The following is a 23,174-nucleotide window of genomic DNA, read 5'->3' on the forward strand; positions in this document are numbered from 1 at the left end:
ACTATCACGCCGAGGACCTGGGATCGAATCCCACTCCCGACAAACTCGCAAAATGTGAGTTCTTCCTTCGGGAGGGGTGGGTCCCGAGATGAACTAGCCTAGGGCTAAAAATCTCGTTAATACAGATAAAAAAAAAACAAATAGGAAATTGCTACAAATATGCCATTCTACAAACAAAAAAAAATAAAATAAAATAAATGATAATTTCAGAAAGAATATGAACTTAGGTTGGATCTGGCAGTTTATTATAAATTCTTCTTAAAAATCTTGTATTATTTTTTTTTTGAAATCTTTATTAAGGAGATCTTTAACCCGGGCTAGTTCATCCCAGGACCCACGCTTCCTTTCCCTTCCGAAAGAAAAACTTGGTGAGTTTGTCGGGAGTGGGATTCGATCCCAGGTCCTCGGCGTGATAGTCATGGGCTTTAACCATCACACCCGTTTGAATTGTATTCTTTGCAGATGTTACTCCAAGCAGTGCTGAAAAATTCATTTCGTCATATCTAAATTCAATTACCTACAGCTCATTTTAGAAGCTGAACCTGAGAATATGGTATATGAAAAACTTGTGCGGCTAGCCCGGTTCTGCAAGAAAGTCACGGAAAAATCGCAACTTTTTGAATATTTAAGATAAATGTCTCGGATTACCTTCGAAAAATCCCAATGATATTCACGGTGAATATCATTTGGCATTTTTCAAAGGTAGTCCGTGACATTTACCATAAATATTCGAAAAATAGCGGGTTTTCCGTGACTTTCTTGCAGAACTGGTCCAGCTGCACAAGTTTTCCATATCCCTTTCGTGACGAACCAGCACAATTGTGCTGTTGAGTGGCAGCATTTTTGCATATTTTTTCCATCTATTTATACTTTGTTTTATGTGATGTAAACTGTTTCAATAATTCAGCCATTACTTATTCTCGTTTGTGAGTAAACAAACTTTTGTTTACGTTGCCTGTGAGATTTATCACAACGAGGTAAACAAAAAGTGGACAAAAACCGTAAAACATGAAAAAGTTTTGTCTGTCGCATAATTTTTATTTCCGATTTGTCTCGGTAGTCAAAGCAAGAAATCGAAAGGTAAAGAGTAGTTCTTTCATATGAGGTAAAACAATTGTTGTTTTGTTGGGAAATTTGTATGGAGATTTCAATTTTTTGCGCTCCGTCACGAAAGAGATATACCATATTCTCAGGTTCAGCTTCCAAAATGAGCTGTAGGTGGTTGAATTTAGATATGACGAAATGAAATTTTCAGCACTGACTCCAAGTCTTCTTTCAGGATTTTTTCTAGGAGCTCTTCTAGGAATCCTTCTGTAAAATTCTCCAAAAAATTATACAGAATCATTTTTAAGATTTCAGAATTGTATATTTATGAAGAATTCCTTTTGAAATTTGTCTAAGATTTTTTTTTCAGAAATACTTCCAATATGTTCTTGAGAAATTGTACTGTGAACTCCTCTGCAAATTTCCTTAGAATTTGCTTCAGCCATTACTCTAGGTGTCACTCCATATGTGTTTTCGGAGTTCATCTCATAGTTTCTTCATTATATCTATAAGAGCTCTAATTTCACTTCTAGCCATTACTGTGATAGTTTCTGAATGCATTCCCTTAGGATTTTATCCGAGAATTTGTTTAGAAATTCCTCGAAAAATTTCTCTAAAAATAAATCTAGGAACTCAGAAATTAGTTTGGCATTTCTTCCAGAAATTTATCCATGAATTCCTCGTGGGTTCTTTCAGAAACTCCTCCTGGTGATCCTCTCCCAAGTTACATTTTGATGGCTAATTGGCCTCTTACAGATTTTGAGAACCGTCACCAAACCTTATGCCTTTAATTTAAGTTTTCATGATGGTTCGAAGAACCCCTTCTGGTCTATTTGAGTTATAAATTATACTTGGGCTATGATTGCCTCCAGAAATTTCTTCAGGAATCCTTGCAGGAATTGCATAAAGAATTCCTCTTCGAGTTTATCCAAGAGCTTTCCCAGATATTCATCCAGGAAATTCTCCCGACATTTTCCTTAGGATTCCTTCAGGAGTTATAGATTTTCTTCTGCAATTTTAAAAATAGGTTTTCCAAAAATTTCTTCAGTAATTCCTTTAGGTATTTTCCCAGAATTCCGCTTGAAACCGATGCAGGGATTCGTCAAAACAAAAAATATTCAATTTTCGTCAACGACTTCTTCTTCTTCTTCTTAATGGCTCGACGTCCTCACTGGGACTTGGCCTGCCTCGCTTCAACTTAGTGTTCTTTGAGCACTTCCACTGTTATTAATTGAAGGGATTTCTTTGCCTGCCATTGCATGAATTTGTATATTGTGAGGCAAGTACAATGATACGCTATGCCCAGGGAATCGAGAAAATTTTCCCGACCGGAACGGTAATCGAACCCGCCATCTCCGGATTGGCGATCCATAGCCTTAACCACTAGGCTAACTGGAGACCCCCAACGACCGTCAACGACTCTTCCAGTAATGTTTCGTCACGTGGAACTTAATGTTACAAATGAGACAATGAGAATTATCTATATCTCATAAAGGTAATCTTGTTATTGTCCGTATCTTGTTTATGATGGTTCAAACCTCTACTTAGATGGCGACCGTGGATGTCTGGTTCCAATGATCGAAAATCCATATAGCACGTCATTTTGAAATGCAATATAGCAGATAAAAATTCACGAAGGAAGCGTTCAAAACACAACCAAAACTTGGTTTTGAATTGGAAAGAAGTTTAGAAATCAAAAATCTATATTCAAATCTATATTGAAATCCAACATGGCGACCGTTTAAGTATATATTTCTTTTTTTAAAATTATGCAATTTGGGTTTTAACTGAATGTAGAACAATTCTTAGTGATGCTTGATATTGTAATGCTTTTTTCACTTCTTCTTTTTTTACTGAATCATTTATTTAAGGCTCATGCGCCAACAGGCATAACGGAGCTAAATTCAGTTAAAACTTTACAATTTCATGTTTTTGACTTATAAACTATGTTAGTTTTGGGGAACCGTAAAACTCGCGGTTTGGTCGAGGTTAGGGGGAACAAAAATATTTGAGGAAAGGATAGGATGATAGGGGCTTTTCGTTGACACGTGGCAGCATGGCGTGGTGTATTGCTGCTGGTCAAACGTAGAGTGGACAAACAGTCTGTAACGATACATACAAACGATTTTCGGAGGGTCACAAGGTGGACAAGTGGATCAAACGAAAACTTCAGCTTGTTTCAAGAAGTCGTACACAAGCTTCATGTACTCAAGATCAGTTTACCCAACACATCTCTAATGTCTTCCTTTTCTGGTTTCCATCGGGCCCTGAGGGATGCACATAAATCGGATCTGGCAGTACCGTATTCGGGGCACTCCCACACAACATGGTTGATATCTTTATAGCCTACACCACAGCTACAGCGATTGCTATATCCGGATGGTTTCAGAGTTAATCTTGATTTTCGTGGGGTGTCAACAATGTTGATATTGAGATTGAGATTAATTGAAACTGTATCAAATCTTGTATGCTTCAGTTTATTTTCTGAACGTCTGGAGCCCTTCTGGATGTCCCTGAGTCCTCTTGAAAAACTCCGGGGGGCCTCTGCAAGGGGACATTTAAATTTCAACTTCAAAACATATTGTATGGAAGCTCATTCTTCATGATTTTCGGTCAGTAGGATTCTCATAGCTGTGGACATGGTCATTTGTCCTTTTTGGCCACTTCCGGAACATCGTTGGTGGAACCTGTAATGTAGTAGAGGATATTTGCACCATGCAGTGCAGTAGCTCATTCTTCATTGTTTTCCAGAAATAGGATTCGTAGAACTAAGAAAATAGTCATTGACCTCCAAAACATACTGTGCGGCAGCTCATTCCTTATGGTTTGGATGTACGCATACAACATCCCGAGCAAAATTTCATAACAACCGGATAAAATATTGTGTTATCTGATATCAACAAATTTTAACTAAATTTGTTCTCATTTTGAATGAATAAGCAGGCAACAACCAAGTATACCCATGATATCATCAAATTATCTCATTTTGCTATCATCAAAGGCACCCTGATAACAACTTCTGTGAATCAACCAATTTTATTCAATTGAAAACTCATTTTGTTATTAGAAAGGTATTTGCAATGGTCATTGATAACTAACTTACGATGTTGTTATCGTCGATGATGCCCCCAGTTCGACAGGTATGTTAACATGAATTTTTAAGTTCATACAATATTGTAAAACGAATTCTTGGGCGAACACTAGGTATCAGCTTGTTACTGGTCAGTTATTGTACTTTGCTCGGCATTGCACGCAAAAGCGGGCTCTGTAACAATTGATACGTAACTTTAAGAAGAAGAAGAAGAAAAGAAGAAGAAGAAGAAAAGAAGAAGAAAAGAAGAAGAAGAAGAAGAAGAAGTCGAAAAAGAAAAAGAAGAAGAAGAAGAACGTGGAGAAAAAGAAGAATGTAAGGGAAAAGAAAAGGAGGGAGAGAAAAAGGTTCAATAAAAAGTACAAAAAGACGAATAAGGTGTCATACAGTTTACAGAAGTTCTACCATCCTACATCCATAATTTTAGAAAAATGTTTCTACCGATATCCTTAGAAGTTTCTTGAAAACATATGGACCTCAAATTGTTGCTAAAGTTTCATATTGGTTAGCAAAGTTTATCGTAAAACCAGGGACGTTAGCCAACATGTGCACCGTACAAATCACTCACTTTTACTAGCGTCGACATTTGTGTGCCATTTTCAATTACTATTCTTGCTCGCTCCAGGCATCTTTGGATTGGGAGTGGACCCCTATGCCACCCAACAATCATAGGCCACAGTACCTTAAGGCTAGGAGGTCCACATTTGGACCACATTTGTTTCGATCAGCAGTGTGGTGGAGGACCTGTAAACATTTGCCTAACCCCTCGGTGCACGGTCGATGACAGTCAGTGTTCAGTGCTCTGCAGTGGAACGGACGACCACTGTACGACCATATGGCACCCGCACAGCCCGCCAATCGCCAAACATACATTATTGTCGATTACCTTTGGCAATAATGTGCGCACGGTGGGATGGATGAAGGGTAATAATTTTCGCGTTCTCCTCCCGTTGGGCGCCATCACCCTACGTTTAATTGTCGTTACCGAAGGTACTAAACTACTGAGTGGAGTGAGGCACCATTTGGTGAGCTATTCTTGTTGGGGACTTGACGAAGGTTGGCAATAAAAGTGACTCGTCTCCAATCCACTAGGCGCTCCATGTGTGTACCTACCCTAAGTAACTGTGTGTTGTGTTGTGAGTTCGTGCCGATTTGTTCGATCGATTGCCTTCGATTGATATGCTCTTTATGGTTATGCTAGGTACTCTATTGTTCTAACCTTCGATGCAAGCCGAGCGGGCACAATAAGTATGTGTACTTACTAAGGCTTTCAAAACGACAACCTCTAATGATAGTTTACTGGCTAAATGTCTTGAGGTACCTACTCTATGGTGTGTGGCATGTGAGGGCATACACCACCATCATTCTCCGGCAATCAATCTTGCTGAAGGTGGATTGATTATTGGTTTCACGCTCCTTTTTTACCCGTCCGTTAGAGGTGGAATTTATGCTTTCATGGGTCGTAAATTTGGATTAGGAAAGAATTGATTTACTGTACCTATTTTTTAAAGATTCGTGTTCTTCTTTTACGTTTTAGATAGTCTGCAACGATCAAATGTTCAAAATTTGACTATTTTTGAAAACTACTATACTAATAAACAAAATCAACTAAAATATTGTCTGAAATGAGTAGGTCACATTTTCCAGTTAGTTACTGCTATAAAATTGTGAGAAATCTGGAAAAGGCACATCACCAGCTATTCTTACCCAAAACATTGAATTAGATTATACGTTTCAGTTCACAACTCACTAAGCAATTAGCGTATGGTACCTAACTAGACCACGCATTCCGTTGTAGTAGGTTTCCCCAATCGTCCCTTGAGGGTTTTTGGCACCTCGTCAACAGTGTGGCAGCCACAACCACGCCCGGAAACCTCCGGGTGATGTTTATTTCACATAACGTTGCTTAACTGTCAAGCGTAGCAGAGCTTTTATTTATTTTTATTCTTATCGTTTAGCCTGAGAAAATGCCATTCTATTTGTACCGAAACCTGTAAGCAAGACACAGTTATGCTTTATTAGATTCTTTGCTATCGAATCGTGTGAGTTCTGCATTCAGTCGTTGAGGTAAGAAATAATCGCCGGCTAGTGCTCGATTGTAATCTCTCGAGGCTCAGAATGCACCTGATCTACGAGAACGATGCTGGAGCTGGTTGATTGCAATGAATGGGACTAAATTGCATGACAGTATTCAGGAGCCTGCTGAACACAATAAATTCCGTAGTATGTACAGGCGAAACGTGATTGCGGAAAGTTCATTGATCCATGCTGTGTGAGGACTGACCTACCTTATATACCTGTTTGCCTTGATTTCGTGCACGATGGAGTGGCATTGCTGGGTTGGGTTTTGGTTGGGAGCATAATCTGTTGGTTACAATCGGTTCATTTGGTGTATACTTTTGCTATAGCAAATAGCTATAGTCATCGTGCTTTGGGCGTGGTGGAATAAGCAGCTGACGAACTCTTGAACTTTGAATGGAAACTGTAGAATCGAGATGGGTTCAAAAAGAGGATCTGTTAACTATTTCAGAAGCCTTTGTTTCGTAGTCCTGTTTTCAAGTAAAAATAAATCAATGGATTTTGTTTTTTTTTTCAATTTTGTTTGTTTTGAATTCTGGGTTGATCATGTTATCCATGAAAAGTTTTATATATTTTTTTTCATTGGGTGTATAATTTTTTTTGTCAATTCTGAATTAAATTAACAAAAAAAATGTCACAAATGGGATTTCCATCAATCTCTCACAATCTAGAACATTTTTTGGGAGTTTCAACAAAAATATTCCTAGTTTTTAAGTTTTAGTCCACCTAGAGAACAGTTAGTTATCGAGCGGATGCTGTAGTATTTTAGGCAGGACCAGATTTAGTTTATTTATTTTTTCAATAAATCATTTTCAACCAAAATTAAAAAAAAGGTTTTTGGAAAAACAACATTTTTTTTACCAGGAGAAAAAAATCAGTAGATATCTTGGCCCTTCCTTTAAATGTGTATGGAAACCGATTTTGAAAGTATTGCTCTGTAATTAAAAAAAAAAATAAAATAACAAAAACAAACGAGGAAATTTATTCAGTTTTGCCATACGCTTAATTTTGAATGACAATGATTTTATTGCCCTTTTCCTGCTATACCAGTCGGCCAGTATGTCTGAAATAGACGTAAATACTTGAAGTATTTTTAGGCAAAGTACGTTTAATAGACAAAATGATACATTTGTGAAAAAATACTACTTGTTTTGGTGGGATTTGAACCCACGACTCCGTATCGGTAGTCCGGTGCTTTAACCAACTAAGCCACAGAACAAGTAACGATTCTGCAGAATAGAAAGTCAAACTGGATTCGAAGCACCACTTTCTGTTCCGCAGAATCGTAACTTGTTCTGTGGCTTAATTGGTTAAAGCGCCAAACTAGCGATACGGAGCCTTGGGTTCGATTCCCACCAAAACAAGTGGTATTTTTTCACACATTTATTACTCAATTTACCAACTAAACGTACTTTGCCTAAAAATCAAGTTTTTACGTCTTGATTTTGAACATTTTGACTGAATAAGCTGTTATTCAACTGCCATTGTTACATGAGATATACAGGGGGGATAGGCAACTTTTTTTTCTCTCACAAAAAAGTTCAACATGCTGAAATTTTCATAGAGTGCACAAAAAATTCACAACCATTGTAAACGCGATAATTAGCTTGAAAAGTCCTTTTGTAATGCTTTTGATGATTTCTTCAAGTATTTTATCTAAAATTCCTTTGTTTTTTATTGTTTTTATACTTATTCCTTTAAAAACGGCAATTGATTTGGGATTCCTTCGCCGACATTTTTGAAAATTTCTCAAATTTTTTTTTGGTGAAACTTTCTGAAATTTATTCTGAAATTTATTCGGGACATTGTTTGTGAATTCTTGCAGAAAATTAGCAACCACCCTAGGCTGGTTCTGCAACACTACCGGTTGTCTCTAATGTGGTCTGAGCCTATTTTCTTGTTAACCGTTCAGCAGGCTATCGAAAAAGTGGCGGTTTAATGTGTCCCATGCAAGGGTTTGTTTCACTTTTACATTTGAACACTTCCGGCGGTACACCTGGAACTGGTTCCGGAACGCTGCTTGTTGTCCCAAATATGGTCTGAGACTATTTTCTTACTAACCGTTCATTAGGTTTTCAAAAAGACCATTATTTGATGTGCCGCATCAGGTTATCGAAAAAGCCGCGGTTTGATGTGTTACATGCATGGGTTTAGTTCCCTTATACATTTGACCACATCTGGCGGGACACCCGAAATCTGTTCCAGAACACTACCAGTTGTCCCAAATAAGATCTGAAACTATTTTCTTGCTTACCGTACATCACCGTACACTTTTATATTTTGTCACTTTCGGTGGGACACCTGGATCCGATTCCGGCACACTACCGATCTTAGATGTGGTCTGCGCCTATTTTCTTGCTTACCGTTAATCAGGTTATCGAAATATTCGCAATATGATGTGTCGCATGCTTGAATGTGCTTCACTTTTATGTTTGGCCGCTTCCGGCGGGGCGGCTGGAACCGGTTCCGAAACACTACCGGTTTAGATATGGTATGAGCCTGTTTTTATGCTTCCCGTTCATCGGGTTACCGGAAAAGCCGCGTGTGTGTGGTTCACTTTTGCATCTGGTCACTTCCGGAACCGGTTCCGGAACACTACTGGTTCAGCTATGGTCTGAGATTATTTTCCTGGTTACCGTTCATCAGGTTATCGAAAAAGCCACTATTTGATGTGTGGCATGCATAGGTTTGGTTCACTTTATATTTGGCCACTTCCGGCGGGACACCCGAACCCGGTTCTGGAAAATACCAAAACTATTTTACTGCTTACTGTTCATCAGGCTATCGAAAATGCCGCGGTTTGATGTGTCGCATGCACGGAATTCTAGCATTTCCTGGGGTACCGGTCCAGAACACCTGAATGGCCATAACTCCGGAATGGCTGGACCAATCCGAACCGTTTCAATAGAAAACAATAGGGCCCATATAGCCGAGGCGGTAAACGCACGGGTATTCAGCATGACCATGCTGAGGGTGACGGGTTCGATTCCCGGTCGGTCCAGCATCTTTTCGTAAAGGAAATTTCCTTGACTTCCTTGGGCATAGAGTATCTTCGTGCCTGCCACACGATATGCGCATGCAAAATGGTCATTGGCAGAGGAAGCTCTCAGTTAATAACTGTGGAAGTGCTCATAGAACACTAAGCTGAGAAGCAGGCTTTGTCCCAATGAGGACGTTACGCCAAGAAGAGAGAGAGAGAGGACCAGATTCTGCGTCGAATGAATCGCCGGTCATTAAAATCGGTTGAGGTTTACTGCCAAAAAGTGATGTGAGTTCTTTTGTACACACACATACATAGACATTACCTCAATACGTCGAGCTGAGTCGATTGGTATATGTGACTCGACCCTCCGGGCCTTCTATCAAAAAGTTATTTTTGGAGTGGACATATAGCCTTTCCAGTACACTTGGTGTACGAAAAAGGCTAAAACCGTAGAAATTTTCTAAAAAATAAGAAATTCTCAAATGAATTTCCGAAACAATTTTTAATGTTCAAAGAAATTTACAAAGGAATTCCTATAATAATTTCTAAATGGATTCCTACATAAATTATCGGAAAAAAAATCTAAGGGAGAATGCAAGAGTTCACAAAAAAACTGAAAACCTTTCATCTCATAATGTCGTAAGAATTTCAAAAAGTATTTCCGAAAGAATTGCTTCAAATTTTTTTTAAAGAAATTACCAAAGGAATTTTCCAAAAACAATGTACGAGAAATTTTCGAAGAAATTGCCGAAGAACTCTGCAAAACGAATAAGAAATTCTCAAAAGAATTGCCAAAGAAACTTCCGTAGCTGTAACATTTATCATACTCTCTGCACTCCACACCTTATTGGTCCAAGTTTCATGACGGTAGAGGACCACAATTCTCTTAGTGGGGAATATACTATAGGAGGTCTGGCCGAAGCCAGTCAAAAATTGTGTATGAACAAAAGTCTACGAGGGAGAGGCAAATGTCTGAGAATGCCAAAAATTGAGTCTATGTAGTTTATGGACAACTCCTTACCAACGTCTTGTCCTTGGTACATTTTGTACTGGAATGAAATTTTTTTGACCACAGTTTTAAAAACGTAACTGTAAAAAGCGTCTACTAAGCAGTACTACCACGATTTTTTTTAAACTTTCGTCTAGATTGCGTTTTGATCAGATTTTTCCAAAAAAAATCATCTTGCATCCGTGCTGTGGAGTACCTATGGAGTAACTCAAGGTTTAATAAAAGCGTGATTATGAGCATGTCGTTCATTAGCTTTAACTATCATCTCTATGTTATTTTTTTTTGCAAAGAATCCAACCATGCCAAACCTATGCAAATTGGTACAGCAAAAGTTACCTGTGATCCTAATGTTTGCTAATATATGTAATATAATATGTAATATATGTAATATATGGAACATCGCGTGTCATGCCTCTAGCATGCGTGTTTGTCAACAACGCAATACACAATGGTCCATCATGGGCCGTATATGTATGTATTACTAAAAACATATTTACGCCTAAATTACTAGTTTTAGCTATATGCTGTCTTCGGCAAAGTTTCTTCATATTTTTTTGAACATTTTTTCCAATAATGTGAAATTAGGGTGGTCCAAACGGTTCTCAAGATCGCAATGTCAACTTTTCATTGTTTCCATACCGTCTACCCCCGTTGGTTTGAACGACATCTCATGCAAAACAACGGGGTTCATTTTTAATTTAATCTTCTAGTAACCCTGTGGGTAGCGAAAAATACACTGCTGGTAACCTTATTTGTTGTTTTGTTTTAATTCTGCGTTCCGTTTCACTCCGTTCTATGAGCAGATTGACGTTTGAACTATTTTTAGTTTGAACAATGTGCAGATCAGCGGGGGTTCAATTAAAAAGTGCTCAGATTAGACGCGGTAAAATCAACGGTGGCAGACGGTATTGAGGTGATAAGGAGCGCGGGATCGATTCCCGCTGCAGCTGTCCGGAAATGTTTTTGGCTGTGAGACTGGGCGTTGCCTGCTAGTGCGTTGTCTAGCGTCGTGCTTTCTTCAAAGAGCGTACAACTCACTGGAAGCATTGACATTTCCGTATCTTTGTCAAAATGTGTTGTCCGTTGTCGAATGTTAGTAATGTTTAGTCTTTAGAGACTGCGCAAAGTCGAAGACGTTGTAATTGTTTTTTTTAAGTTACGTTATACCGAGGTCTGACTGGTATGATGATACCCTGTATCCGAAGTACATTAAAACCTCCATTTTGGTAACGAGTCGGGACTGCCTAAATAGAACTTCACCTAAGAAGCTTAAGAAGGGCGAGTGACCTGGAGATTTAAAGGGGACCATGCGGGGTTTCAGGAGGGGGGGGGGGGTTTGTCAGAGGCGTTGCACCGGAGAGGGCTTGTGGGGTATTTTCGGGGAGTGTCGAAGAGTCTCAGGTGCGTTACATGGGATCCGATGGGGTTTTAAGGGAATTTCGAGTGCATTTCAGAAAACTCCAGAGGATTTTTGGTGAGTTTCGGAGGCATTACTCAAGCGTTACGAAGGCGCTTTTGGGGGTTTCTGAGGGCCTCAGGTGTGTTATATGGGGTCCGAGGGTGTTTCACGGGGATTTCGAAGGCATTTCAGATAGCTTCAGATGATTTTTAGCGAGTTTCAGAGGCATTACTCAAGCGTTACGTAGGCCTTTTTTGAGGGTTTTGGAGGGTCTCAGGTGCGTTACATAGGGTTCGAGGGAGTTTTAGGAAGCTTTCAAATGATTTTTGACGGGTTTCAGAGGCGTTACGCAGGCGTTTTTGGTAGTTTCGGAGGGTCTCAGGGATGCTACAGGGGATTTTCAGGGGCCTACAGCTTCTGAAAATTTTGGACCACAGCTCTTAAATATGCTTCAGGGTGATTTCAGCGGCGCTTTAAAGCGTTTCTTAAACATGTAGGGTGGTTTCAGAAGAGATTCAAGACGTTCTAGATTGTTTACGATTGAAGATCCGATGACCTACACTCAAGGGAGCTCTTAGAGATTCTTAAATAAACATGGAACTTGCCATATGTCAGCACAAAGTTGCATGAGGCTGTGTAAGCATGGCTTTTATTCAATCATTTAAACACACAAGTTATGCATGTAAATTCGATCACTTATGCTCAAGAAAATTCTTAGGAAACCGTAAATAATCCCAAACCAACCCCACCCCCATCTCATTGCTCCCCCTGATCACGCCCTGAACTTCCCTTAACTCCACTTGCAACTTATTCCCTTAAACCAACTTTATTCCGAATCTAAACGTTCTGAAAACAATCAGATTCCATTTAGGTAATATTACATAAATAAAGTTTACTTAAATGGATTCGACCTAAATGGAGGTTTGAGTGTACAGGGGATAGACAAAATGATCGGGACAGGTAAAATTTTCACTTCTCAAGAAATTTTCAAATAGCTGTAACTTTTTGAAAGGTGCATCAAATATTCTCAAATTTTTATTGTAAAATGATCAACTAGTTGTGTATCAGTGGTCCAATTTTGGAAAAGATCGGGCTATTCTGCACGAAGTTATGAAGATTCTAGTAAAAGGTATAATTATCCGATAACCAACTTTGAGCTGTTATATCTCCGGATTCAATGAACCGAATGCAATGAAATTTTGACCAATTATGACTTATATAATGAGCTCTGAAAAGCCTTTGACTTAACACAGAATTTTCAACGCCGGAAAATTATAACAATTAGATTATTTTACTAATAAAACACCAAATTATCCAAAACTTCAACATCGTTTCAAAATTCAAGATGCTATTTATATTTCATATAAATTTCCTCTAAATGAGTTGAATATAAATATGTTTTGAAGGAAAGTATAAACATAACCGGCAATAAAATAAAAAAGTAATGGGATGCATATTAAAAATAGATCAATTTACTAAAAATCATAAAATAAATTAAATCGCTATAACTTTTTTGCTTGTAAAAAAATTCAAAAAGAGCCAAACGTTTTTCAGATCTTATCATATAAATCATAAATGGTCAAAATTTCATTGCATTCGGTTCATTGAATCCGGAGATATAACAGCTCAAAGTTGGCTATCGGATAATTATACCTATTTCCAGAATCTCAATAGCTTCGTGGAGAATAGCCAAATCTTGTCCAAAATTGGACCACTGATACACAACTAGTTGATCATCAAACAGTGAAAATTTGAGAATATTCGATGCACTTTTCGAATAGTTACAGCTATTTGACCATTTTCTGAAAAGTGAAATTTTTTCCTGTCCCAATCATTTTGTTCATCCCCTGTAGTCAAAAACATTTCCATTACGAATCGTTCTTGGTCCGCTCGGGAATCAGACAAGAGCACCCTCAGAAAGTTTTTTTTTTTTTCGAATCGACTATATGAACTCTTATTATGTACAGGTACCTAAAAAAACTTGATGTCGATTTAAAAAAAATCGTGAATGTCTCAGAAATGTGTAACAGCTGGGAGCTGCTTCAGCAGCACCATACTTTCCGATTTGTTCTTTGTCAAAAGCCGACGGGTACACCGACAACCGTTCGACCGACTTTGCTGCCCTAACATCACTAGATTGCAAAAAAAGAGAACATACCTTCTACATCTTCTGCTCGTTGAGTCTCGTGAACCAACGTTCAGAAGAGATCAACCTACCTTTTCCTAATGATCACTGCACTGTGCTAAACGGTTGTGGTCGGTGTGCTGAGGTTGGGTGGGAAATGATCACAACAGAGAGCACACCGACGACGCGACGACATCGCAATGCAATGGTTTTTGATCGCGTGGAATAAAAGCACGCCTCATGCCTGACTATTCTCACAGGGAGTGGTCCGCCGTCCACGATGGATGGTGCAGGCAAGTGCTTTGTTATGCGGCTTGTAATGCTGCGCGCGCTGTATCCAACTCTGCTATTACGGTTTTCAGCAATGCTTACTACGCCACTACGCCCAGGCAGGGTTGGTAAATTCTCGCTCTTACCCTTGAAAAGTGCAAATTTCAGTGCGGCATAGATAAGTGTGCCTTGACGCTCTTTGATTTCAAAGAGAAAAATATCTCTTTGCCGAAAAGTGAAACCGTAAAAAAGAGCATAGTGCACCAAGCTTTTTCCACGAAAAGAGTAGTTTATTTATCCGCACTACCTCTTCTTGCTCGGTTGTGTGGGTAGTGTGAACGAATGCATGTTGCCATGGCATCCACACAAGCTCGCATACGAGACACGCGATGAAAATCTGATTTGCTGCTGCCAACTGTCAATGTAGCTGACAATTCAATCCCACTTTAAACGAATTTCTAGCATGTAAATTTTTAAGGGATCATCTTGAGATCATCATACTAAGCAGTGCTGTACGGTGATTCTACTGGGTTTTATCATACAAGAAGATGTCATCAGACCGCGCTGGAGTTGGGGCCAGGCGCTAGGCCCAGTTGAGCAGCAACCGTGTTTAGTAAGAACTCCGTCAGTCCCCGAATGGCGATAAGACTCGTGTATACCGTGCCCTGGAACGAGCACGCCAACGCCCCGCGTCATATATTGATCTGTTTGAATGCAATAATTCATTAAAGTCGCGCTTCCTAAGCCCGGGTTTGGGTTCCCCAAATTACTAAAGTCTCAATCATTCACATACATTCATGCAAACTTGTGATAAACTGGAGCTGCCCGAAAACTAGGAAGGGATACACAGCTTTCACTATACACTGGGCTGGTACCGTTCTAAGACCTGGTCGACCCCAAGACATCGACTTCATTACAATCATAACCAAGTTCTTGTCCATGCGGTACCATGAGTCCGTGATTCCGACTGATTCGGATGAACCTCGATCAGACCGGAATGGAATCGATGCTTAGGGCCCTTTCAACCGTCACTATGGTTTTGACAAGGGTTCCAACCAGGGCTACCGATTTAAAGTAGAGTGTAGTGCTTTCGAAAGCTGTTTTGTTTTGTACAAGCGTACTGTTGCTTGATTGCTCTTTACTGGAAAAGTGTAAGAGAATGTGCTGCACTTTCTCGCGGGTGAGATTACACAAAAGAGCATTGGGAAGTGAGAGCAATGATTGGTAGAGTGAATCAGATCAAGCAAGCTGTGAGTGCTGTGTGAAAAAAATGCACTACTCTTTGAATTCTCCTCAGAGTTGACCAACCCTGCGCCCAGGAAGAGTTGGAATTAGGTAGCGAACCGGGCGCACTGACAAGTGCAGATTTGAGCGGAAATTTATGACAATCGCAGGTTTTTGTACCACACACAAAGCATCGCACCACCTGATGATCATGGGTTAGTAGGTATTAGGTGGGTCACTCGGTCGCTCGTCGAAGAACCACGCTTTACCCCGTCTATCGTCTCGAGCTTTGTCTCGTTACCGGTGGTGTATAAGTAGGTGCCAGGGGGGCTCTTGTTGTTGATGTTGCTGGTTGGAGCGAAGGATGCAGTTTGTGTCGCGGTGGAGAATAAAGGAAAACTATGTGTGACCTTATTCTTTTCGCGAATGATTTTATACGATTTATTGCCTGTCTGTTGTGTCGGGTAGCGTGTGCCGTGCCGTGAGAAATTGTGACCGGGGCAATTTGTAGTTCGACCCAATCTGACAGGTTTATTTGCTGAGTGAGCTGGAATGAAATCAGGGTAATTTTCACATTTGATTACTTCCATTTGGCATCCGGTGTTACCGCAACCAAGCTTAATTTGAGGGTCATGATTGCATGATATTGCTAAGGTATTAAAACACATCATAACTGTTGATTAGGCAGTCCTGCAGGAGTTCCTCTAAAAATTGCCTCTGGAATTCCTCCAGAAACTCCCTTAGAAATTCCTTCAGGAATCCCCTCAGGAATTGCTCCGAGATATTTACACGCATTTTCCCAGGAATTCTACAGGAGTTTCTCCAGAAGTTTTTTGGATGTTCTCCCAGAAGTTCCTTCAGTAATTTCATCAGGACTTTTTCTACCCGAGCAGAGGAGAATAGCAAATTAATAATTGCGAAATAACATAACCTGTTTTTATAGCTTGATTTGTTATTGTTATCTTATCGAGGCATTGATTTTCTATAACATCTTTTGTTGGACAATCATATTTTGTTATGATCACGGTATTGGTATGCATCCATCAAATAACATATGAATAATACGTTTTGTTGTCAAACAAATTGAGTTATTATTGTATTTATATTTATATTGAGAGTGTACGAATAATTGATAATCAATAGCACAACAATAACTTGTTTTGATATGAAAACTACATCATTCGAGATTTATCAATTATCATTATTAATATCAACAACTTTTAAAGTACAAAATTTGTTATTAAAATATTTTCCATATTCATTATTATTAATTTGTTATTGAACTAACAAAACATGTTATTGAATTGCTTTTCCAGGAACATTTTTTGTTATGATATTTGTTATTTTTCCGCTTATGACAGGCAAGTTTATAACATAAAATGTTACGTTAATTACATAAAAACAACTGATTCTATTATTCAGGTTTTTTAAAAAATAACGCATTTCATTATGCTTATGTTATTCGCTTCTGCTCGGGTAGGAATTACCTCAGACATTCTTTTTGGAGTTTCTCCCCAATCAACATTTTGCTGGCCAAATAGTCTTGAAAAGGTTTTAAGAACCGTAATAAACCTATTATCTTTTTATTTTGGTTTTAGAATGGTTTTAGGAACCTCTTCTAGTCTATTTACCTAAAAATGTTACTTGAGCCAGGAACTCCTCCAGGAATTTTCTCAGAAATTACTCTCATTTTCTGCCAGGATCTCCCTTAGCATTTCTTATATAAATTCCTTCAGGAAACCCTCCACATATTTTCTCAAAAATTTGTCCAGGTATCCACACATGAATTTCTCCAGAAATTTCTCCTGAATTTCCCATAGAAACTGCTCCAACAATTCCTCCCAGAATTCGCTGTGAAATATACCGAGGAATCCCTCCAATTACTTTAGGACTTTCCTTTGAGATTTCTTCAATTCCCATGATTCCCCAGAAATTTATCCGGAAATTCTCACAGGGATTCCACTCTTCTAGGGATTCCATCAGAAATCCATCTAAAGATTCCTCCAGAAATCCCCCCGTAGTTCTTCCAGGAATTCTTCCAGGAGTTCCTCCACGAACTTCTTCAGGATTCCCTCGAGGAACTCCACCAGGATTTCTTCCAGGAATTTCTCCATGAGTTCCTGCGGAAATTGCTCCGTTAGTTCCTCTAGGGATTACTTCAGAAATACCTCCAGGAAACCGATCAGAAATAACCTCGGAAATTCCTTCAGAAATGCTCCCAGAACTTTCCCAAAAATACCCCAGGGAATTTTCCAAAGAAACCTCCTAATAAAGTTCATGGAAATATGCCAGAAATTACCAGGGGCCAATTTCAGGAATTCCTCTAGAAATTCCTGTAGAAAATCATTCAGGAATTCTCCTAGGAACTCATGCAAGAATTTCACCAGGAACTCCTCCCGAAGGTTCTCCTGAAATTTGCTCAGGGATTGTTCTTAAAATTCTTTCAGGAATTACGCCAGAAATTTCCTCAGTAAATCTTTCCGGAATTGCCGCAGGAGTTCCTCCACAAATTTTCTCAGGAATTCCTCCAGAAAATGTCAGGAACGCCACCAGGAATTCGTCCAGGATATCTTTCACGCATTCTCCAGGATTTTTTTTAATGATTTTACTCAGATATTACTCCAGAAATTCTTCCAGGAATTGCTCCAGCAATTCCCACAGAAATTTTCCAGGATATCTTCTACGTTTTCCCCCCGAAACTCCTCCAGAAATTCTTCAAGGTATTTTCTAAGGTATTCTCCCAGAAGTTACTCTAGGAATTCTATCATGAATGCTACTAGGAATTACCTCAGGAATTCTACTAGGAAGTTCATCAGAAACTTCACCAGGTTTTTTTTTCAGGAATTCTCTCAGACATTCTTCCAAAAAAAAAATCCCTAGGAATTTTTCTAGGATCCTCCTTAGCAATCCCTCCAGGAATTCCTTCAAGAAATCCTCCAGAATTTCCCTCAGAATTTTTTTCGAGAAATTAAAATGACACGGGCACCGTCTTCAGCCAAAGGCTGCACAAGACAGAACACATTACTTACACTAGACAACGAATAATAACACAGAACACTCAGTGGCCCAGTGATGATTTTTTCGTTTGACGAAAAGTTTCCACCGACTGGAGCGGGAATCGAACCCACACTCCGAGGCTTACAATACGCCTAGACGTCTGCCACCGCTAGCCGCACGGCCACGAAGCCCACAAATTACATCAGGAATTCCACCACAAGAATGTCACCAGCAATTCCCTCAGGATTTTCTCTTGCAATTCGCTAAGGAATTCCTCCAGAAATTCTCCCAGGAGCTCTTCAAGAATTCCTCCAGGGATTTCCCATGAAATTATCCAGGAATTCTCCCAGAAGGTGTATTAGTTGTCATAATGATTCAGTGATCCCCAACATTTTACATTGTAAGGTGCACGAATTGCATGAATGCATGGAATTCAATTTAGTGCGGAAGTCAACATGGTTCAGATACATATTTGGAATGCTATTTTGTTAAACGAAATGCTAAAATGGTGCATGAAATTCAAATGTGGCGTTGACATCACAATGGTACATTAGATATAGTAAATGTTTATCTGGGGCTTGAAAAGCTTTGGTGGTGCATGGAAATTGACAATGGTGCATTATAAGAGATTGCGTTAGATACCTAATGGATTCAATGGCTAGATCAGCATAATACGATGATTCCGTGAACACCATGGTGTTACATGGAATTATTAAATTATGAATGTTGTCAGTAAGGTGCATTAGTTGTAATTATAATAATTCAACGATCCTCATTATGTTGCATTGTTAGGTGCAATTGCAGGTGGATTGCAAAAATGGTGCTTGGAATGCAATGTGGTGTGGAAGCCAACATGGCTCAGGTACATTGAATGTTATTTTGTTGTACATGAAATGCTAAAACGGTGCATAGAATACAAATGTGACAATGACATGATAATGGTGCATTAGAAGCCTAGATGATATAATGAACGCTAAAATGGTGCTTCCCAAGCAACACACATGTCATAATAGAGTTACGGCAGCGCAATTATTGGTTGTATAGAAGTTAATTTAACGTTATTCTAGCATTATGTTAGAATAACGTCATATTAACTTTTATACAACCAAGACTTGCGCAGTCGTAACTCTTATAGGACATGTGTGTTACGTGAGTTGGAAAGTATTGGTGGTGCATTAAATTTGATAATGCTTCATGATATCAGTATGATGCATTAGATACCTCATTTACTGAAAGAGTTTGCGTGGTAACATTATACGAATGCCTAAATAAGTCTGTGTACATCGTGTTGGTGCATAGAATGCTATAAAGATGTTAGTGTGCTGCATTAGTTGTCATCGTTATTCAGTGATCCTCAACATACGACATGTTTAGATGCAAGTATTGCAAAAATGGTGCATAGATTTTGTGGTGAGAAAATCTACATGGATCAGATACATGGAATCGGATTCAACGGCTACGCAGTCTTAATGCATCAGAACGAGTTGTTATCTAACCCGACGTTACGACACTTTGGATGGTGTCTTCTTCAGGGGAAACTAAAAGGGTATGTTTTTATTTATAGGATGTGTATCCCGAGCAGAAGAAAATAACAAGTGAATAACATATCAAGGTATTTATCTTAAATACTACCATACCCGAGCAGGAGAAAATAGCTGAAGAATAACTAACTCAGGTATGGAAAACCGAATACCTACAACCTGAGTGAGGTATTAAGTAGCCCTGCATAAGAGGTAAAATACCTAAAATAATAACTGGTGTGTATTCTGTGCATAACGCGTGAATAATGATATCAGGTATGGCAATACCTAAATAATAATCGGCGATAATTCCATACAAATAGCGATTTTTCCATAATTCAATAATACCTCAAGCAGTCCTCAACACCAAACCAATAACTCGTTGAGGTATTGTATTAATACCTTCAAAATACCAAAATAAGTTATTTTCAATACCTGGACAAACGACCAATACCTTGTATTGGTATGATACCTGACTTTGGTATGCTCTAGTTATGTGGCAGTTATTCATTCCTGCTCGGGTACCTTGATATGCCCTCTATTAGGTGGTAATAAGAGGCAAAATAACAAAAACGAATACCAAAGTTTAGTAAAAATAACACCTAGAAAATAACAAGTATTATTATTTCAATAATGAATGCATACCTAAAATTTCAAGTGCTGTATTTGTTATCTCAAAGTTATTGAATAACAAACTAATAAAATTTCTTGTTATTCAATGTTTCATTTGTTCGATGACTTCATGATGTAATAGCAAATCTTGTTCTTCGGTAATTTTCTATGCTAAACCAACAAATACCACATAAATACCAAACTCTCCTCAAATACCTCCAACAGTTATTATGATGTTCTCATAAAATTTCGTATAATAACGCAGCACTAACAATTTTAGGTATTAGATCACATGTTGCTCTTCGCATGGTATTGGTAAGGTATGCCCTTCTGCTCGGGATGTTGTTACTTGTTCCCTACTTACGATATGTTTTTCGTGATTTGTTCTGTGCAGTAACAACTCATTTTGATGCATTAAGACTGTGTAGCCGTGAAATCCGATTCGCACAGAATACAGTCGATTCCTCCATCGATACATGGAATGCTATTAAAACCATATAAAACCAAAACGGAGCAAATAGAATTCAAATGTGTTGCTAATGGTGCATTATAATCTATATGCATTTATAGATGCTTTGCTGATAAAATGTCGGTTTAAATATTTGTGCAGGCGTCATTACATTGAACGGCATGATTGTATTCATAGAATGGCAAGATAGTGTATGCCTGGATGATACACTGAACGCCAACAAGGTGCATTGATTGCCAGTTGGTGCATAGTACTTTTAAACAGTTCATGATGTGAGTATGGTACATCATGTGCCTTTATGATCAGGTGAACGTCAAGATCGTGCATGTGCGCAAGGAATTGCAATTTGATATTAAGAATGCTAAGATGGTGCAAGAAGATAGTGCAAGGAGATGGTGCTCAAGTTTGTTGCTGCTTAAAATTTGAAGATGGTGCGTGAGGCCATATAGGTGCATGATGTCAATGTGGTGCATAGTATTCCTAGATAATGCGGAAATCATTATGTTGGTGGGTGGAATGCTGATATGGAGCATGCCATTCAAGGATGGTGCATGATGTCAGTATGATGCATTAGATTTCAACATGGTTCATGGTACAAAGAATGCTATTTTGGTGTACAAAGTTTCAAAATGGTGCATGGAATTCAAATATGATGCTGACATAATAATTGTCCAATAGATGCCCAAATTGTATTTGGTGGTGCATGATATCCCATTAGGCACCTATTTGATTCAAAGATGGTGTGTGAGATCAGCATAATGCGTGGAACCTACATGATTCTGTGAACAATATGGTCGTTCATGGTGCATTACTTCCACCATGATTCAGTGATCTTCAGTATGATGCATGTTTAGGTGCACGAATTGCAGAAATGGTGCAAGGAACCCAATATGGCGCGGAAGTCAACATGGTTCAGGTACAACTTGAATAGGGTTCCATGTTTGCTATGGGGTTTTACCACCAGAATAAGCGGCCCATAGTGCTATTCTACGCCGACAGTTCAACAGCAAAAGCCATTCATCTGTTCACCAGATGAAGGCAAGATCGCATTAATCGTTTCCTCGGGTGCAATGTTGGACAGTACTAGGTTGACACATCGTATTTGATTCGAACGCTTTTCGATCCATCCAAAGATTCACGTGTTAGCCTAACTAGTTTCGTCGGAAGACCATGTTCTTGCGTTTCCTGCCAAAACTTATTTGTCTTCAATGAATTCAAAGATGCTTTATAATTTAAGGATCGATGGCAAGCTACACAAGGTAATTATACAGTTTTCATCATGAAATATTATTAACTGGACGGGCTTGCTGGTCTAGTGGCTACCGCTTCTGATTCGTATCAGATCCCAGATACTATGTGCACAACAGAACATGTACTCGATGAACAAATTGAGATTTAAATTATGAAAAGAAATCCACGTACTCCGGTGAGACTCGAACTCACGACTCCCAATTCGTTAGACGGGCGCTTCTGTTCCTTCTATTCATATTCTCCCACTTTGTCACACATGTGCACAACAGTGTAAGTATGTGTCAGATGTTCATCTAATCCCATCCGAAGGAGGTTTGGATTGTGAAAAGAAGATAACCATGTGTGACTGTGGAATCGAGTTCAGTTCTAGGCCTACTGGCGACGGAGATAGCTGAGTGATTCCGTAGCTTGAAGGAATAGAAGCGCCTGTGTAGCGAATTGGGAGTCGTGAGTTCGAGTCTCACCGGAGTACGTGGATTTCTTTTCATAATTCAAATCTCAATTTGTTCATCGAGCACATGTTCTGTTGTGCACATGGTTGTCAAAGCCAGAGGGCCATTGTTGAACAACACAATCACAACGACGATCTTTTTGTGTTATTCAACAAAGGTAATAATGATAAAGTCATGCGATGATTGAACCTAGTAAAGCACTATTCGGATAACGCTTACAAGTTATGCAACCAAGCGAACTGTTTCAATAAACACACAAATGTTTAAACTTACGTCTGTCTGGTATCTCCGCACCAGTACACTACGGAGCGGCTCCATACAAACAGGTGACCAATCAATTGTATAATAATTGTATAATGTATTGCCCCTATTCGTAGGGATTATGCCTTAAATATATGAAAAACATGTTGAACATGTCATAAATACTTCTTTGGTCTCCAAACTCCTTGGAATTGAGTCCTACTCTGTGAAGGTATGTGATGGTCCGTGTAGGAATACAGAGGTCCGCAAAGATCTACAACGGGTCTTTGAATATTGTTCAAGGCTTTTTGACTATGCCGTGGACGGTGTGCTCTCATTAATGGAGGGGTTTAGAAATTTAAATAAACAAGTTTTCAACACGGCAGTTAAACAGCATGAACTTACAAGG

General features: G+C 39.0%; 1 protein-coding gene and 1 non-coding gene across 2 annotated transcripts in view; one reads left to right on the forward strand and one right to left on the reverse strand.

Annotated features, from left to right (window-relative positions):
• The window catches only part of LOC109422128 (uncharacterized), a 432,211-nt gene that overhangs the window by 161,814 nt on the left and 247,223 nt on the right, over positions 1 to 23,174 (forward strand). The window lies entirely within an intron of this gene.
• Positions 7,361 to 7,433, reverse strand: Trnag-acc (transfer RNA glycine (anticodon ACC)). The gene has a single exon. It is a non-coding gene; the product is annotated as a tRNA-Gly (tRNA).

The sequence above is a fragment of the Aedes albopictus genome, chromosome 1 (assembly GCF_035046485.1).
Source record: "Aedes albopictus strain Foshan chromosome 1, AalbF5, whole genome shotgun sequence".
NCBI lineage: Eukaryota > Metazoa > Arthropoda > Insecta > Diptera > Culicidae > Aedes > Aedes albopictus.